Source organism: Dipodomys merriami, unplaced genomic scaffold (assembly GCF_024711535.1).
Source record: "Dipodomys merriami isolate MVZ:Mamm:240054 unplaced genomic scaffold, mDipMer1.0.p SCAF_24, whole genome shotgun sequence".
In the NCBI taxonomy this organism is placed as follows: domain Eukaryota; kingdom Metazoa; phylum Chordata; class Mammalia; order Rodentia; family Heteromyidae; genus Dipodomys; species Dipodomys merriami.
Genome location: NW_027203826.1, coordinates 11955799 through 11974922, shown reverse-complemented (window position 1 = coordinate 11974922; position 19124 = coordinate 11955799).

Below are 19124 nucleotides of genomic sequence, written 5' to 3'. Positions count from 1 at the left end.
GTTCCTTTGAGAAGTCCAGTATGAGTTACTAAGTCACTTCCTCCATGCTACCTCTTTATTGCTAAAACAATGTTCATGATCATCCCCAGCTTGATTTATTATTATCCATCAGAGAGACAGAATGAAACAAAAATCATATGATAAACCTTTTTCTAACCTTAAATACAGTTTCCTTAATAACAAAATGAGAGTTAGAGACTATACGGTATTTGTCAGAATTTTCTTTCTAACCCAGACCTCCTTCTAAGGACTTTTCTTCATGAAGGAGTAAAAAATCCTCCATAAAATATTCACATTTTCCTAAGTCACGTGCTTTCATTCATTTTCCCTGCTCTTGGCAGATGAATGATGAATTCAAAGGCCAGTTGGTTCCCAATAACTCTAAATTCGACATGCTATTTAGGGGCTTCTGTTCACCACTATCAGCCTCATGAATACTTCTGCTTCCTTGCTATTAGCTAACCATTTCTCTGAGGAAAAGCAGAGTATTGCTTCTCAAAAGCATAATATTTATCTGACTCATGCTTCTTTGCAAGCCTTGTTAATTACCTATTTGTGCTATTGCAAATCACCAAAACCTCATTGGCTTAAACATATCCTGTTACAGTTCTCCAGGGTAAAAGTCTACAATATGCCTCACTAATCAATCTAAAACCAAGATACCAGCAGGAATGTGTGTGTGTGTGTGTGTGTGTGTGTGTGTGTGTGTGTGTGTGTGTGTGTGTGTGTGTGTGTGTGTGTGTGTGTGTGTGTGTGTGTGTGTTTCCAGGGATTATTTAATTATTTCCTTATTTATATTGGTATTTAAAAATAAAAAATTCTAGGGTCTTCCTGTAAAGCATGCTTTGACTCATTGCTTCTCCCTCAGAAAGCCTCCAACTCTTGATTTTTTTCCCCCATTCTGTCACTTTAGTACTGACTTTTGTGCCTCTTTCATTCATGCTTTTGAAACCTCATAATTACATTGATGGTACCTACATGATCCATGTTACTGTCATAATTTTAGGTCAACAAACTTCATAGCCTCACTTGCACAATGACGAAAAATAAAGCCGCTGAACAAGCCGACTTGTTGAAAAATGGCCAGCTCTCACCTTCCAATGACCCCCTTGACACTTCTATAGGGAGAATCTTTCATAATATTTCTTAAAGTCGTAAGAGCTGCAAACAATTTGATACCTCAGTTGTCCAGGGCTTCAAAAAGTAGTCTCCTCCAGAAAATGGGTTAGGAACAGCTGCTCTTCTTCACATGTATCAGAAGAGTTGTAGTCAACTGAATCTACGAAGGACACAAAAGACTGAAGTTTCTGGGTTGACTAAATGATTTGTGTACGCATTTTGTGGGAACATCATTTCTGGCAAGCATCCTTCCAGACAGGACCTCTTCCTCTAAATAGGACTAGAGACTAAGCAGGGCTCAGAAAGCAGAGGAACTATTATGAATAGTGATAATAATACTAATAGTATTACTATTCGTAATGGTTCCTTTGAATTTTCAGTTTATCTATAAATGTTGATGCTGAGAAAATGGCCCTTTTCTCCCTGCGAAGCTGCACATAGACCAACTCAACCCCCTTGTTTTCCATGCAAGAACCTAAATGTCCTTCCCTAGAAATCTGGCCCCAGCACCTCTGTAGACCAGGTGACTGGCACACCTGGGAGCAGCAGGAGGTTCCACCAGGTTCGCAAGTCACTTCCGCTTCCTCTGAGGTCATATCCGGGACTACCCCGGTCATGCCTCCTTCTGACCATGGGAAGGTCCCAAGATCCAGGATCATTTCTGCATCCACTGTGGCCACTCCTCCTCCCCGCCCTCCCCCTACATTAACCCCAATCTTTCTAAGCATCAGTGTCTACACAGGTACAACTTGTGTGGGCCGGCAGTTCAGGTACCTCTAATAAACTCTTTACTGCCTTAATGTTCGAGTGGCAATCTTCTTGCAGCCTAACCTGATAGTTACATTTCAGTGGGCAGCTATTGCTTAAGTAATAGAGCTGACAGGAGCAAGGAGACACTTCTGAGTGCTACATCCTGATTAAGACTGGGATCTTATTTGTATTTTAAACTAGCCATCGTAATTTGATCAGTTTCCCTCATTATTCTTTACAATTACCTACTGACAAATTCTAGAAATTGATGCTTGGAATCTTTGAATATTCAATCCTAAAAAGAAAAATTCACAGAACAAGGTGTATGTATATTTAAATCTTACTGTTAGACCTGACATGCCTGTCTCTAATCTTAGCAAGTCAGAAGAGGCAAGCGCATCACAAAATTGAAGCCAGTCTTGGATGGATGTATAATCAATTGGATATATATATATATATATATATATAATATCTACATATATTTATATATTATATATATATATATCCCTCTCTATATAATATATAATCTATCTCTATATATTATACATATAATATATATAACATATCTACATATATATTATGTATACAACCTATATAACAATACTCTGTCTATAAATGAATGCATGAATAAACAAATGTCATCCTGATAACTGTGGTAATGTTTACATGACAATGTATCATGTCCTAAGTGAAAGTAATTTTTGTGTCCACATGTATGTCATTTTTTTCAAACATATGTTTGGTGTGGTCTCTGGTGCACAAATTTTACAACTGAAATCACTAATGAAATTGTAATTATGGGAAGACAGGAAATTTTGTTTTTGGTTTGTAAATCCACTTATGTCCTTTGTCTCCTTAGCCTTTGTAAAAATTGAGTGCTTCTTTTAATATAATGTCACATAAAATTATTCTCTGAGTCATAGTCAAATGAATGATAAATGGTCTGAAATAGAAAATATGAATAATTTTTCCATCAGTAGTTAGCCTTCCAGAGCAATGCTTCTCAAGTGTTTTGAACATAATTTGATTGGGGAATATAAACATATTTTACACTATGATGGCTAGAATATTTTACCCTCCCATTGACTGAGAAACGCATCATAGCAAAAACTAGAGATTTCACTAATGCTTTTAAATAAGGGTACACATTATTCACCATGATACATACCATACATATGTTTCAGAGGATGAACTAGATTTGTGTGTGATACTATACTAGCCATTCAATATTTGTTCTGCATACCTAATATTATATGAAATATATTCTGGTTCTTAGCATTTTTGATAGTTCTAACCTCTAAAAATCTACAATAACCCTAATTTAAAGATTTCTTAAAAGTCATATATTTCTCAGTCTATCTCTCTTTCCTCACCAATAATGACAATTATCTTGTTCAAAAATGTAGTCACAGATTTTCAATGACTATGAAGCAACTCATCAGATAACTTTTTTCAAAAGCAAATATGTCTTGTTTGCTGGAGGAGTCCTTCAGTAGGAATAGAAGTCATAAATGGTAGGATATTCACGACTGAGTGAGGTTATAGATTTAGTGTATAGTGCCAGGGGTACAAATTAAAATTATCCTGCTACCAAGAATCCATTCCCACAGCTCAGTGGTACAGAGAGTAGCTTTTGTAATGGAAGAGTACAATTAAGCAACTGGTATCCATCCATTTGGAGATGTTTTACATATTTGTATTTGAAATGAGCTTTGCCTGAGAAGCACAATAATGGGAAAGGAATATGTGAAGGAGAAGTTTTTTTCTTGCAGAAAGTTATGATGAAGATTTGATTGAAGGTATGATTCATATATTATATGCATAAAATAGCTTCCAAAGACAAAGAAAATAATATAGTATTGAAGCTGGGATCTGTGATGAAGCTAGTTTTGAGAGTCTCACTCCACATGGAAATAAAGATCTCTTGGCTACCATAATGAAAAAGGTCTGTACAATCCAAAATTTCAGAGAATCAACATAATCATGTTTAAAGTAAGTTTGATTTTGTAGGCTTTTTTCAAACTTGTTTCTACATGGTTCAATTGATCTTTTGAAATTACATTTATGAATTATAGTACACAATTAAATCTGATTTCTAATTTTTGGGGGGTCTCTTGACCAGTTGTGTGGCTTGAGCTCTCACCTGGGAACTGTCCCTGAGCTCTCCAGCTCAAGGATAGAACTCTACCATTGGAGCCACAGGAGATAAGAGTCTCAGGGAAATTCCTGCCCGGGTTGTCTTTGAACTGTGATCCTTACTCATCCTCCTGAGTATCTAGGATTACAGGCATGAACCACTGGTACCAGGCCTTATTAAATATTAAAATAGGACAAGCAAGAACCTGAAGTCTATATGGAAAAAAATTCAATATATAGAATAACTCTAGAATTTTATGGAAGTAAATCATGGAACTAATCTATAATCTTATAGAAATAAATCATGGAACATGGCATAAGTAAGATTATTAATAAAGTAAGAGAGTGAAAATGTGGAAGTCAAATTATTAGTTTGCATAGCAAAATTAATCTCTTCATATTGTCTCCATCATTAAGAATTTTAATCTTCCACCTAAGTTAAAATCTAAAGTCCTTAGATTTTAATATTTGTTCAAGTGAGTGCATGTAAACCTGTTTTATTTTCAACCTAGTGTCTAATGAGTTGCATTTGGTCACCCTTTATCCCTCATTTTCTGTGTCCCCACTTTCTGTGACCCCCACCCTCCCAATGGTAGACAAGTGAACAATTAAAAAAGGAAAAGAAAATTAAAAACATCAGCAAAGAAAAAAAACCAGCTCTTGTTTCCTTTCCCTGAAGTTCATTTCAATAACTATGATTTTATATGATCAGATACACATAGGTATTGCACCTTTGTGTTCCTCTTCTAACTGTATTCTCCTTTGGTCTCACTCTGTGTAAATGCGTAGAGTATAGTGTATGCTATATAACTTGTGGGTGGGAACTGGAGGGAAAAATTAGAAGAGAGTGAGATAAGAGATGACACCATTCACAAAGAAATGTCACCTTTATCTGACTTATGTAACTGTAAACCCTCTTGATCTTCCATTTACAATAACAATAAAATGCATGAAAGGGGAAAATAAACTTGCTTTATTCAAATATATATTGGGAGTATTCAATTGCTTTTTCTTCACAATTTTAACCATAGTTATTTTTATAAGGGAGTTGTGTTTTGACATACCCATTTATGCATGTGATAGACCTTGACAAGATTCATACCTCTCTCACTCTTCCCTCATTTCTCCTTCCAAAACAAATCTCAGAAACTTTGCTGTTTCATTTTTCATGTGCAAAGAGTATTTTGACTGTATTCATCCTTCTTCATCCTCCCTGATTTTTCCCTGTCTCCCACATCTGCTGTTTTTGATCAGATAATTGTGAGAAATTTACTTTTGAGATAATTTGGTTTCCGGATATAAAATTACTATGGAAATGTGAAAATGATAGTAATAGATTAGGATTCTATAACAATTGAATTCCCTTCAAGTTTAAGGAGAATCAAGACTGTATAAGAGAAAGACATTGGCATATTTCCAGTGCTAGAGGCTAAGGACACAGAGCATTTACAGAACAAATAGTGTGTAAACTTTAGGTTATCTGACTAATGCAGCCACCATAGCAGGATACAGGACTCACAATACGTGAAGCATGCTGAACAGCATCTCTACAGTCCTGTTCCCCAAAACTAAATTTATGGCATTAACACCATGTGTATCAGGATCCAAGTATTTTGGCTCTATTTTCATATTTAAATGATATTTTGAAAATTGAGTATCACTTTCTTAAATAATCATTGACTCCCATCTTCAAAATATTAATTTTTGAAAACCATTAACACCTGAACAGAGGATCTTAATTTCCATGGGATTTAAAATTTTTAGGATAATTGTTTAGTGTTCCAGAAAATCTGCACTAGGGGCTTGTAAATCCTACAGTAGAACTGAAATATAAGAATTTTATTACCAGTGGTTAATAATATTGAGTTAAGTTATTATTTATTGGGTTATATGTGTTTTTCCCCGTTGAAAACTGTGTACAAACATAAGACAGTTTGATCTAGATTAGTTCTCTAAATGATAAAAAAAATTTGAGTGTGAATTGATTAGGTGTTGTTTAGTATTTAATTCAAACCAGTAATAGTGATTCTTGATATATGGGAGTTAGCCTTAGGTAGGTAGTGGTTCAATGTTAACCCTGGCAAAGTCAGGTTCCGAAGATTTCATCTCCACCTGGGCATAGTTGTGCTCGGCTGCCATCACTTAGCCACAAATAAGCACCAGTAAAATACCAAAAAACCTGCCTAGATATAAACCAAGACCCATCTTAAAAAGAAACAATATAAAAATGTGCTGTAGACATGATTCAAAGCATCTACCTAGAAAGTATAAGGCCAAGTTTAATTCTTAGTCCAGCCAAAATATATTACTTACTATAAGAAACACAACTTTATTTTTATCTTTTTTTCCATTTTTTTCTTTTTTGTTATTTTTCCTTTAAAATCTACGTCTCTGAGTTATATAACAACACAATTAATAAAATGTATTCTAAGAATAAGCCAATGTAATAATACTTGTTTCAATAGTGTGTTCAAACAAGCATGTAGGCTATGGGTCAGAGCATCAGGACAATAAACTTATTTCTAATATTTTTTAAGGATTGGTAGTTGTGAGGAGCAGAGATTCTCACCTCAGTCTACTTTAGGCTCATGGGTTGTTAACTGGATAACTAAGGTCACAATCTCATTCAGCTTCAGTTTCCTTTTTTTAAAATAGTGATAATAGTACTTTCTTCAAAAGGCTGTCATGAGGATTGACTGAGTTAATATAGGTAATTCCATTAAAATATTAGCTGACAACTTTTAAGTAGTTTTTGGAGACAAAGAGTATTAACTCATTTATTATTTTAAGTTCTGAGTACATAGCAAGGACTTGGCTATTCTGGAGACTCAAAGGCAAATAAATTGGGTTTCCTGCTCACAAGGAGTTTGTAACATGGTTTGGGAGATTGGATATATATTAAGAAATAAAAGTGTGAAATTCTTGCTGTAGGCTACGGAAGAATCTTGCCTGTGCCTTAGAATTGTCTTGCAACAGTTGCTGTTAAACTGATCCTTAAATGCAAGTAAAGGGAAAGTAAGTAAAGGGAAAGCAAAGAAGCTAGAAAAGGACATGTTACGAAGACAGAGAGGCATGATGTAAGTAATACAATGTGTGCAATGAGGAACTCTCGGCAATTCCAGGATAGATTCCTTTATCACAGGGATGAAAAGCTCTGGCATGCTCCCCAACTTTGGCTGGTCTCAGATAAATCAAATACTTTTAGATACTCCAGCTCAACCCAGTGCTGACCTCTCTTTCAAGATAATGCCTGGAGTTAGGGGCTTTGGAGATGATCTCAGAAATCACTGGAGTAAAAGTGCTCCTGAGGAAAGAAAAAGAAAGAAATGCAAATAAGGTTAGTGCTGTTAAGTGGATTTCTGTTTTGGAACAACTAAGACTTAGCCCTTTGGGGGATCCTATGAAGGATAATGTAGAATGGAGTCCTGAATTGGTCCATGGGAAGATGTAAAGATGAGCACTTATTCACAAACACTATACCTTCCTCCCAACACTATGAGCTACAGTTTGATTCTTGAGGCAATCTCTCCTATGGACTTCATTTCTACTGGCTGAAAGCCAGGGCTGAAATTAGTTATCCTGCAGGGAAAGAGAGAGGCAGTGTCTAGTGGAATGCTGTCATCATGGCAATCTGTTTTATAGCTGCAGATAGATTCAGAGGTGGACTTAGGAATTAGCATGGGAAATATGGCCATACATTCAGATTCTTTGATCTGTGGCATGAAATATGAGACAAGAACCACCTGGAGAAATAAGAACAGTACGAGAAAGAAGGGGAAAGAGGGACCATTATTCAGAGTCCTTGTAATGCTTTCTATGAGGCATCTATTTTCAAGAGAGACTTTTTAGATGGTTTCAATAGGATGTAAAATATTTCCATTCACATTCTGGATTCTTTCATTAGATTGTATGCACAATTTCCACTGGAACATTTTTATCTACTGAAATATTTGTTTGAACAAGGTCTAAATATGATTTTTGTTCCATAAATGAAGAACTAGATTTAGAAATAAAAGAATTTCACTTAATAATTTGTAGAGAGCTAAACTTACTATGTTTTAAACAGATTTAATAACTAAGTGAACTACAGTACATTTTTAAGCAAAGAGTAAATTTTACATTTTACACTTGGATCAATATCAATTGGAATGTCATATGCTTGATAATTACACAATGATACACTGCCAAAATTTATGAATGAATAGGCCACAGTGACACATAAAACACTCACTGAATAAGAATTTAACACTTTTAAATTTGATTATAACCACATGTTGCATTGAACACTGTGGAGACATTGTTGTATAACATGTATTCTAGGTGTGTTTCAATTCATCTTCTGTCAGCACAGACATTCCTAAAGTACCACAAAGAGAAAATATGAAGTGGCTGATCTCTTAACTATCTTTCTTCTGTTAGAGAATTTAGTGTTGATTTGGCACGAACACTTTTTTTAAAAATTAAATACAGTAGTAATTGCCTTGCAAATCCTTCCAAAAGAAAGGAATAATAGTATTACTGAGAGTTAACAAGTTATTTTAGTATGTTGAACTTTTGTTGACAGGACCTTTGAAGTGCTGTCCATTTTCTGAAGGTTTATACAAATCCTGCTTGCTGGTTTCTAATCTAAATGAAACTCCTTTGACAGAGGGAGAAATTATCCTTTCTGCATTTTATATTAGCATATTCTAATATACATATTAAGTACATTGTATTATTTCTTGAGGAAAAAATATTGAGTAATTCAAACATAAATCAATCAAATGTAGCTGCACACATTTACTCAAATACATTTAGTGAGAGCAGATAAGTTATGTATTTATTTACATTTAAATTAGTTAAAATAATTTAGTTTAAATAGTTGCTACTAACTTAAATAGTTTAAATAGTTGCTACTAACTTCCCAGAAAAAATTACAGTTAAATATACACAGGCAAGATGTGTACATGTATGTTTTGAAATATGTTTTTATGTTTTATGTGCACTTATAGAGGGATATTCACATCACTACTTAGGAAAACAATCACTCTTTGGTAATTTCTTATAGCACATTTTATTTTCTAAGTGGATATTATCTTCATTGATTAGTCATGGATAGTAATCTAAGTACTAGACTTTGAAAGACAAACATTTCTTAAAATTGTATATTGTGGGAGTGTACAATGCTGTGTGAATCTGCCAGCGCATCAGTGGCACTGTGTATTTCTCTGATGCAGAAGGAAGATCTGCCATAATGTTGGTATCTAGGCTGCTTAGCATGGTCTTTCATGTAGCTTCTATGGGAACAACAGCAGCTTTTTTGTAAAGATTCTTCTTGCAGGTATCTTATGATAAATAATGCACATAGTAAGGCCTGGTAGCTCATTTCTATATTCCTAGCTAATCAGGAGGCTGAGATATGAGTATCATGATTCAAAACCAGCCCAAGCAGGCAAGTTTGTGAGGCGATTATCTCCAAATAACCACCAAAAAGTTGGAAATAGAGCTATAGTACATGACTAGTCTTCAACACAAAAGATAAGGAACAGCATCCAGCCTCTAAGCTAAAGTAACAGGATACACAAACATACACATACACATACACACAGCACATACACACACACACACACACACACACACACACACACACACACACATACTCCATAAATCTGAAGCATATTGTCTCTAGGCAAATTTCAAGCATTGCTATCTATAGCAACACAGTATCTTTCTAATACATAAACAAAATTTTGTGTATATATATATAAATATCCATATAAAAGTTATATATATGTGTGATACATAAACACAAACAAAGATAGAAGGACAATATTTTGATGTTAAAAATGATCCTTATAAAGCGGTAGTATTTCCAAGAGAATCTAAATTATGTTGTCATCATAACAAACCTTTACTTTTTAAAAATATAATTTGCAAATTATATTGGTACTTATTTTTTCTTTAGTAGTGTTAACTTACAAGTTCATTTGGAACAGAATATTTCTATGTGTCTGTTTGTGTTCATATATTTAGATTATTAGAAGTAAACTACTGCTCCAGCCATGACTTTTTATTGCCATTTGTCTTTGGTCTTTGATTGATAGAGTCCTTTTTGTATAATGTTCTAATGCATGCAATTTGTACTTTTAAGTTGCAGGTCAGGAATTTCTGAGAACTTAACTGGTGATGTGTGTGACAACTTTCTTTCAAATCAATACCGAGGTTGCTTTGCTCACTCCTTCAAAGTAAAGCCATCCCAACCTCTTAACAGAGTCTGTTGATCCATTAAATTTCTAGATATATCTCACTTGCCAGTATATAGACTGTTTTATATTCAGATATGTGCCTTTATCATGATATTTACTTCTGACCTCCAGATCGTATACTTCTTAGAAAGTATTATATTTTAGTGATTGTCTATTCAGTTTGGGATCTAGAAAGAAGCCATGGGATGGGGAAGAAAGAAAATAGTAGGCTTTCTAATAGAATAGCACATCATAATTATTTTTACTTGATAGACATCCTCTGTTATGATGACATGTATTTGTCTTATAGTTAATTCCTTTCTTCATTTGACTTACAAGAGGTGTTTTTCCTTTGTCTCTCATGGATATCCTAAAGCTGTCTCTATTCTTGCTAAGTAGGCCAGAATTTGATAAATAGAGTCAAATCTTATCCTGGGAGGTAGAATTAGAAGAGCTGAGATTTGGCACATCTCCAGGGCAACAAAGGAGAAAGAGAGACATCCTGGGGTGGAAGACCAGTCAAATAACCTGATAATAAATGGATATTTCTACAGGTGCTAGTATAGATAATTTTATTAAATGAATGCACAGAATTTTATTAAATACAAATAGAGATCATGGAGAAGCAGTATCTGTTTTGTATTTACCACACGCCATTTATTTTGCATACCTTTTCTTGCTTAATATTCAGACATTGAATGGAAAGCACTGAGGTCAATCCCTTCCTCTATTTGCTGATGAGCAAATGGCTGCTACTGTCGGTCAGCTAATAAATAAAGGAGCAAAGGTTGCCACATGGATTTCTCCATTAATTCCTTGAATTAAAAAATCTTCTATAACAATGTTTTTGTTAGAAAAAACTTGTTTTATATAAAGTTTATTTTGTTATGAAAGTATGTTTTCCTGAAGGCAAGCATTTTAATTTTCTGTCTTTTTTCCAATTTCCATACCATAATGTTCTATTTCATTTGTACTAGTAAAACTACCAATATGATTTTGCAGGACTAGCATGTTTAAATGAAAATTAAATAATTTGAAATTAAAACATTCATGAACATTTCCTGAGGTATTTTAAAACTGTATACATAAACTTTCAGTTCTTTGTGGATTTGTGAGAGGGTATCATATTTACCAATCTAAGCTCTGTTTTTCATTGGGAAAACAATACCTTTCTCTTATATTTTCTTTTTATTTATACAAATAAAAAAAATAAATACACTCTTCTTAAAGAATTGCTACCCCAAGCAGGGCGCTAGTGGTTCACGCCTGTAATCCTAGCTACTCAGGAGGCTGAGATCTTAGGATCACGGTTCAAAGCCATCCAGGGCAGGAAAGTCCATGAGACTCTTTATTTCTAAGAAAGCACTAAAAAGCTGGAAGTGGAGCTGTGGCTCAAGCAGTAGAGTGCTCACCTTGAGCTGAGCAGGGATGGCACACAATCCCAGAGTTCAAACCCCATGACTGACAAAAAAAAAAAAAAAAGAAAGAAACAAAGAACTGCTACCCACAGGCCTGCCTTGTCCAATGTAATGTGAAGATAAATACTGCATAAACATGTACTACCTCTTGGGAAACCGTATGTGTGAGGAATAAGTTTAAAATTGTAAGTGTGTTTCTGATTACACTCATAAGACCCAAAAGCTTCCTGTAATAACCTGGTCTTTACAGTCCCAACCTTACTATAGACACATTCTACTCAAATAACCAGTGTAATACAAGAAATTTTATTTACCTTATTTATACTTTATTTATCTAATACTTCAAATAAAATTAACATATATCAATAAATTATTGAAATAATTTTTATAACATCTTTAAACGTAATCATTTTATGTATAAAGTTGAGTGTTGGCTGCATATAAAACCGAAGGCATACTATGTAGCTCACCGAACATGTAACTTAAAACAAAACAAACAAAAAAAAACCCACTACTTCCCAGTGTACTTCAAAGTAATATCTAGTTTAGTCAATACCTAAAGATTCACCTTACTAAATTTCTAATATCTACATATTTGAAACCTAATTGCTCAAACTTTTGGGTCTGAATTGTGATATGAGTTTTTCTATCTTATCCTAGAAAGTGTAGACCACAACAACATAATGGAAGCAAAATGATCTCTATTATTTGTGGATCTCAGTGTAAAAAGAAAATAAAGTCAATCATCCTCAAAATTCATTAAACATTTTGAGATGATGACATTAGAGCATGTTGCCAAATGTTTATAGATTCAAAGCACTGCCATTGTGACTGCTATACGAAGCTGCCATAGCTTTTAAAGTTTCAGGTACTTGACTTGCCACCATATTCTTTCTTATGGTTAAAGTCCATTCAAGGTATCCTGTGAGTAGTTATAACTAATATGAACATTGTAGAATGTAATATGAACACTGTAGCTATTTATGTCAATTATCTCCACAAATAAAGATGTACTGTTGATATAAGACTATATATACTGTGTTCCCCTATATAAGACTTACATATATTGAGATATTGAGTCCCTGAAATATATTCTTCAGTAAGTAAATTCTCTCTTAGATGTGGTAATAAGAACTAAAAGCAATGAAATTATGTTTTCTCAAACTTTATTCTGAATTCTTACATCTCAAAAACTAAGTGCTGAAGGAACCGAGGAAAATGCCTCTTTTGTTATTAGATGCTCTACAAAATTAACAGATCATTTTCTTACATAGCAGGCTGACCATATGACATTATATTCAATGGGGAATACTAGATACATACTATGAGAATTACAACTTCCATTGTTGTTACTTATGTTTTCTGAGATGGGATCCAGCTATGTAATTAAGGGTGAATTCAGACATTCTCTCAAGACTAGCAATCCTCCTGTCTACCTCACAAATGCTGAGGTTATAGGCCTATGCCACCACATCCAGCAAAGGACTATTAATCATGATCTTAAATTTAATTTATTTTTCAAGTTAATTAGACTTTATTTTTAAAGGGATTTCATTGTATTTCTAAAGTCTACTTGTGCAATGAACTTGAATCAAATTCACCCCTCAATTAGTATTCTTTCTTCTTTCCCTTCTCCCCTTTACAAACAAATTTTAACAGATTTTGTCATTTTTTTGAGCTTTCTTTTTTATAATGAATTTTATTTTTGTTGTTTCCTGCTTATTAGTGCAAATTTTGTATGTGTCAGGATATACAATGATAATTTCTATGATCCATTCTTAATTATTCTTGATAAGTGATTGCCTTGTATTTTAGTATATTTAGCTTAAAGCAAAATAAAAAATTCATCCATGACCAAAGATTAAATTATCCATATCTTTTGCTGATCTGAACTGCCAAGTATTAACAATGGAAATGTTTCTTTATTTTCACTGGTATATTTAAAAAACAGAATGCATTATACATATTTCTATAAACTTTTCCCATGCACCATATGCTAGGAACATAATTTTAGGTCAAGAAATATGGTTTCCTATAACTGAATACTTGCATTGTAACCCATTCTGCAGCTAGAATGAAAATCTCACATGCCTACCTTCTGTTGCTAAAAAGTAAGAAAGTAAAGGTGTTTTATAGTCCTTTATTTTTCTTACTCTCTTTCTACCCAGTGTCCTCTTTGGTCTTATCTGTCAGCTCCAGTCTTGGCTTCTCAACTGTCATTTAGTTTGTAACTTCAGTTTCTCTTTAGATGCAATGACTTTTCTTACTCTTGGTTCTCTATCATGTTTCACTCCACTGTGAGTCAGCCTTACTTGGATTCCTGACTGTCTTCATTTGCTCTGCAGGGAGAGCTCAGAATATTGTGTGCTAATTGTATGAAAGGATGTTAGTACATAAAATCATGTCACTTAGCACAGCATTTCCAATGAACTAGAAGCAAGCAGTCCAGTGATTATCTGGACTGCCATTAGCAGTTTTATAAATCTTCCTGCTGCTTATCACCTGGCAAAGCAGATAAAGATAAATTAACAATAATGCATGTAATTCAGAAGTTTTTCCACTAGTTTTAAATTTTATTTTATTTTTGAGCTAATCATGGGGATTGAACTCAAGGTTTTGGTGGTGTCACTGATACTTTAACACACAACCATTTGACTGGCAGATATACTTACAGCTTTGGAGTAACTACTTGGAGATAACTACTTGGAGATAAGAGTCTCAAAGACAACTTCCCAAGTTAACTTTGAACCTTGATCTTCAGATTTCAGCCTCCTGATTGGCTTGACTATGACCAACCCATCTCTTTTAGTCAGCAATCATTCACACGTTGTTTGAGGGACATAAGTAAACAGTTCTAGGTGAGTTCTGGCTCATCCTTTGTCATCTTCTCTGTTATTGTTACAGTGGCATTATGTATATATATATATTTTTTTCCACATAAGGCTGACTCACAGTGGAGAGAAACATGATAGAGAACCAAAAGTAAAAAAAATCATTGCATCTAAAGAGAAACTGAAGTTACAAACTAAATGACAGTTGAGAAGCCAAGACTAGAGCTGACAGATAAGACCAAAGAGGACACTGGGTAGAAAGAGAGAAAAAAAGAATAAAGGACCACAAAATACCTTTACTTCTTTACTTTTTAGCAACAGAAGGTGGGCATGTGAAAATCTCATTCTAGTTTCAAAATGGATTACAATGTGTATATATATGTGTATATACATATACATATGTATATACATATATACACATATATACATATAAACATGTGTATATACATATATACATATGTATATATTTACATATATATATATATATATATGCATTGCCTGTCCCATATTTTATGGCATTCTTCTCCACACTTCTCTCTACATATGATGAAAATAAATCCTCAGGATTGTTTAGATATAACTGGCAAATTTGTGTATATTTTCAATACCATTTTGTTGTTTCTCAGCCCTTGAAAAATTAACTTTTTTCTATGACATGTAGATTATATTATTCAAGTTACACTGAAATTTTATAAAACATTTAATCAAAGTTTGACATAATTAATAAAGCATATGTAGCTTAATATATTTTGTTAAATAGTTTCTATCTAATGATTTGCTTTATTATAAACATTTTGAGTTTTATTCTTAATTCATTAAACCATATGTGGAATTTATAATAATGTCTCAGAAAACAGTGATTTCTTCTTCTGTCTAAATCATTTCATAATATTAAACGATAATTTGTTGATAATCCTGGGCTAACCATGGTAGTACACATCTGTATTTCCAGCTGCTAACAAAGGAGAGATCAGGAGCATTGAATTCCAAGGCCAGCCAGGATAAAATCAAGACAGTCTACGTTAAAAATAACTCAAGCAAAACATGGATAGGGGATGTGTCAAAAATAGTAGTGTCATTGCCTAGCAAATATGAAGTCCAAGTTCAAATCATAAAACAAACAAACAAAAGAATCCCACCAGGAACTTTTCTATAAGTACATCAATAAGCACTACAATAAATTATGTCCTTGATTACTTAACTATTATACAATACTATTCTCCTCTCAGTATATATCTTCCTATATCTTTTTAGGAAAGAGATAATACATAATGAAATATGTAATTTTTGGTAATGAAGACTATTATTCAGAAACTATATGAAAGAAATGGAACTATACCACGAATGGGGACAAAATGATTTGATTTTGAGCATGATATTTGAGCAGAGAAGGAGCTAGTCACATGCATATTTCGGTAAAGTAACCTGACAAATTAAAATACTGACAGGTTTTTGTAGAACCAACTAGGAGAAGTAATGTGATCTGTATGTAAGATTTCTAAGTTTGAGAGGCAAACCCTTGCTTTGAACCAAGATAGGGATGGACCTCTCCAGTGAGATACAGGGCTAAGAAATGTAAAAGCCATTATTTTATGGCCAGAGATGTCAAGCATTTCTTCATGTGTCTATTGGCCATTTTTATTTCCTCTTCAGAGAATTTTGTCTTTAAGTCTTTAGCCCGCTTATTAATCGGGCAGTTGTTTCATTGAGTATTTGTTGTTGGGAGATTTTATTTTTTGAGTTCTAAGTATATTTTAGATATGTGGTCCTTGTCTGTTGTATGGCCATTGAAGATTTTTTTCCTAATCTGTGGGCTGAGGATATTTGCCATGCAGAAGCTTTGCAGTTTAATGTACTCCCATTTGTCCAGCCCATTTAATTTGTTTTATTTCTAGTCCTTTATTAGAAACTTTTAGCCTGTGCCAATGAGTTCTAGAGTTTCTGATATTCCTTCCAGCAAATCAAAACAACCCTGAGATTTTACCTCACCCTTTCTAAATGGCTATAATCAAGATGCCTGGGGAGATGTAGCCAAAAGGGAATGATACTATATTGTTGGTGGGATGATAAACTTGTTCAGTCACTCTGGAAAGCAGTTTGGAAGTTCCTCAAGACTAAACATAGAGCTCCCCTATGACTCAGCAATCCCACTTCTCGGCCTTTACCCAAATGACCACAAACAAGGCCACACTAAAGGTACTAGCACAATTATGTTTATCATAGCATTATGTACTATAGTTTAGGTATGGAACCAATCTAAATGTCCCTCAGTAGATATATATCTATGTATCTATACATGTATGTATGTATGTATGTATGTATGTATGTATCTATCTATCTATCTATCTATCTATCTGAAATTCTATGCTTCCATCAGAAAGAATAGCACCACCCCATTTGTAAGGAAATGGAAGGACTTGGAAAAAATCATGTTAAGTGAAAGTGAAATATGCTAGACTCAAAGAACCATAGGACCCATGGGCTCCCTAATGTGTAATAATTAGCATATATCTAGGATAATCTTAGCAGATGAGCAGGATAGCTCAATAGCTACGTACATATGACCATATAAGATATGCTACATGTAATGAACCACAAGATATGGACACAAGACATTTTTCTGTTGTTATTTGTAATGCATTATGTGATTTTTTTTTGTTCCATGTGTATGTTCTTCCCCCTATGGTATATTCCCTATTGTCACTGTGTTTGATTTTGGTACCTTTGTATATACAAAGGTATGCTTGGTACCTTTGTATATACATTTATCTAATTTGGGGAGGGGAAGGAGCAACAGAATGGTGAGACAAAGACAAAGGTGTAACCTCTGAAACAATGATACTCACAGGACAATATATTGGAAATCATCTATACAACTTGGCGTGGGTTGGGAGGGAAAGAGGGAGAAAAATGAGGGAAGGGGTAACAAGTTAGGCAAGAGATGTAATCACCATACTTATGTAACTGCAACCCCTCTGTAGATCACCTTGAGAATAAAATTAATAATAAAAGAAAAAAGAAATGAATGAATACTGATGTCTCCACAAATGATAAGGACATTAGTGAAAACATATATCAAAATTAGATTTTGATATGTCAAATACCCTGAAGTTCTTATTAGAAGGGATATTTTTGTTTTTGCTGTTGCTGTTAGTTTCATGCATAGCATTAAGCCTTAACTATTTTGTCATAACCTACTCAATTCTGAAGCCAAAATCCAGAGATTATAACATCAAAGTAACATATTACGTATTTCTTTAAGACATTAAGTGTTAAGTGTTGTGGAAACTGCTACATTACAGAACTGTTACCCTCGTGATACAATGAATAGAAGTAATAATGGTCAAATGTGGTAATTTTCAATGAAAATGATTGATCCTTTAACATCATAAATTTAGGGAAACTGTAATGGAGAATGCCATCTAAATGATTGAGAAAATGATTGGCCAGTTTGTATACTATAATAGAGGTGTTTGAAGAGTGAGTGTTAAAAACTGTGAGGATTTTTAGGATTAAGAAAGCCAATTGATTCTTAAAACCAACCAAAGAGAACATTGTGACATTTTTGTTACAACAAAGATTTCTTAAAACTCAGTCAAAGGATTTTGACTGGTGGCTAAATTATGTTGCAGTTGATTTATGATGCAGGCTATCCCAGGTAAAAAGTTAGATATGATTTGAAAGTACAAAAGAAAGAAGGTTGAAAGTATAGCTAAAATAGCAAATTTGAGCATTCAAAACCCAGTAGATAAGTACAACAGCAGCTGATTTTGTGTGCAAATCTCAGTATTAAAGAAACAAAGAAGCAAAGAGTGAAGAGAGAGAAAGAGAGAGAGACAAAAAGAAACAAAGCATAAATAGAATCAACATTTTGCTGTGTGTGACATGTCAACTGAACTCCTTTAGAATGAGACTCAGCAGACAAAGTGCCCTGCCAATTGTGAGGAGAGAAGGCACAAGAATCCCTATGTAACCATGGGGATCCCAAAATTCTCAGAAGCCAAGTCTACCTGGTTAGTAGTGTCTCATGCCTGTAATCCTAGCTACTCAGGAGGCTGAGAGCTAAGGATCATGTTCCAAAACCAGCCTGGGCAGGAAAGTCCATGAGACTCTTATCTCCAATAAATCACAGGTATATCAAAACTGGTGCTATGGCTCAAGTGGTAGAGCTCTTGCCTTGAGCTGAGAGACAGCACCCAGGCCCAGAGGAAAGAAAGAAAAAAAGAAAGGAAGGAAGGAAGGAAGGAAGGAAGGAAGGAAGGAAGGAAGGAAGGAAGGAAGGAAGGAAGGAAGGAAGGAAGGAAGGAAGAAGGAAGGAAGGAAGGAAGGAAGGAAGGAAGGAAGGAAGGAAGGAAGGAAGGAAGGAAGGAAGAAGCAAAGAAGAAAAAAGCTGAATCTCACCTTCCCATCCCAGATGCTGACCAGATGCTCCATTCAGATATCCCAGGGCTGAGCACATGGACAGGCAGAAGCCAGTCTGTAGACCTGCCTTGGGTTAGCCTACCCAGTGTAAACCAACTTCACTCAACCAAAGACTACTACCTGTTGGGAACCAATAGGAAAAGCTTGGACCGTGTCCCTTACAATCCCTGAGCCCAAATGTGTAAATTACAACAAAAGATCACAAGATTCATGGACAGTCAAGA